Here is a 2,005-nt window from a genome sequence, read left to right as displayed (position 1 = left end):
ACCATCTCCACTGAGGTCAGAGCGTTATGCTGCAATAATGATACCAGTTTGGATACTTATATTTTTGAGCTACAAGACATGTATGTTTCTAAATCTTTACTAGTGTTCATAATTACATGTGTTATTGAATTTAATTTTGTCCACATTTTTTTTCTTTATTGGTCTGACTATGTTTCATTTTATAGGTCCTGTGCAAACTACAAACCTTGCTAATCAAGTAGTCCTGATGCAACCTGGAGAAAATATCACTCTTAACTGCACATTTAAAGAAAAATATGACAATACTTGCATGTGGTACAAACAAAGACTGAACCAGGAGCCTCAGCAAGTAGGAGAAGTGCGAAAAAATAAACAGGCCATACCTTAATCTCCATTCAGCAACTCCGCATTCAGAATTATTTGGAATGACACCACAAACTCTCTGACTATTCTAAATCTTACTGAAGATTATAAAGGAACGTACTTCTGTGCAGTGACAGACAGAACAATGATTCACTTTTCCTTTGCTACATTCGTCAATGTGACAGGTAAATAAGTTATTTCCTTTAAACGTCTTAAAATAGAAAACTATACTATAACTAAACCACAGAGCACTCCTAATCTTAACGTTAAATCTACTGTTATATTGTGAAGTAGAGAATTAAATGTCTTTGTTCTGAAAAAAATATAATGATTTTTACAGTTTGTGGATTGCAAAGTGCTATAAGATACGCATGGTTTTAATAAAACCTGCTAATTCTTTAGTAATACACTTGTTTAAACATGTGAGGGAAAGCAAGATGAACTAAGAGTGGACACTGTGTATTTTATTAAACAGCACATGGAGGGTTAAACCTAACACAGTCTACCAGTAGTGGAAAAGGGTCAGGAACCCCAAAAACATCCCAGTCAAGCAAGTATATTTGTGTCTCTTTGCTTTAAATAAAGTGATCATCATAGAAGCTTGCTCTACAAGGTTCTATATGATAGTTACAAGCTTTTCATAAAGGATGTGCCTTTCCAGAAAATGCTGTTTTAACCATTTAAAGGACACTAAGATAAACGAAGAGCTTACCATATTTGTTTTATAGTTATATATATATATATATATATATATATATATATATATATATATATATTGAAGCCATAGCCACAAGTGTTTTATAAATCAAATGCCTTTCTCATAAAAATCTAGCTTGACCATTTGAAAGATAACAAGATAAACTAAGAGCATACAATATTTTTTATAATTACCAGGAAATCAAGGTTTATACACATCGTTGCATCATAATTCAGCATTAGAGTTTATTACTCAAGCAATAGCTGACTTGAGCCTTATTGTTAGACAAGAAGAAAGCTCTCTCTCTTTTACACACACACACCTCTCCCGCTTTTCTCTCTTACTAACACACACACGTTTGTGTATACAGGGCAAAAGTCTGTGTTGGCAGACTAAACTTAATCTTTGTTCATTTATACTTTTACATCTTCATTTTAACTCATAGCAGAGCTGTGTAGTTAATGTCTGACATAATGGTGGCATAACAGGGTGCTCATGATGACCCTTTTTAAATGTTTTAATTATGTAGTGATCTTCCCTGGAGCTGTGCTGGTTATAGCTGTCTGATTAGTGTCTGAACTCTTGGTTGCATACCACACACTTGCACTTTAATTTGTATATTCAATAATTTTATAAAGATTGTTCTACAGAAAAGCCTGTGGGTCCTGTAGTGATCTGTCTTGGAGCAGTGTTGGGAGTGTGTGTGGCTGTTATCATTGCTCAAGCCATAATCATTTGTAAGATGAAAAACTCTGAAAGTGGCAATGGTAAGTGTTCATAAAGAGCAGGAGGTTGGAACTCTTCTAATTCATGACTTTGAAAATTAACAATATTGATAAAAAAAAATAAGCAAACAATTTGGCATAGAGGTAATATTACCTGATCCAATTACAATTAATACTTTATTTTCACCAAAAATATTTTCACAGCAAGACCTCAAGAAAGAAGTGTGATGGAGAAAACCAG

At 33.5% G+C, this 2,005-nt stretch overlaps 1 long non-coding RNA gene across 1 annotated transcript; it reads left to right on the top strand.

Moving 5' to 3' along the window:
• On the top strand, positions 1-1,048 carry LOC145651653 (uncharacterized). The gene is made up of 3 exons (XR_014117452.1): positions 1-80; positions 186-527; positions 818-1,048. It is a non-coding gene; the product is annotated as an uncharacterized LOC145651653 (long non-coding RNA).
• The last annotated feature ends 957 nt before the right edge of the window (positions 1,049-2,005 follow it).

This window comes from Electrophorus electricus, chromosome 16, assembly GCF_041902795.1.
Source record: "Electrophorus electricus isolate QZ-2024a chromosome 16, ASM4190279v1, whole genome shotgun sequence".
Classification (NCBI taxonomy): Eukaryota; Metazoa; Chordata; class Actinopteri; order Gymnotiformes; family Gymnotidae; genus Electrophorus; species Electrophorus electricus.
This window is presented reverse-complemented; position numbering and strand designations above follow the sequence as displayed.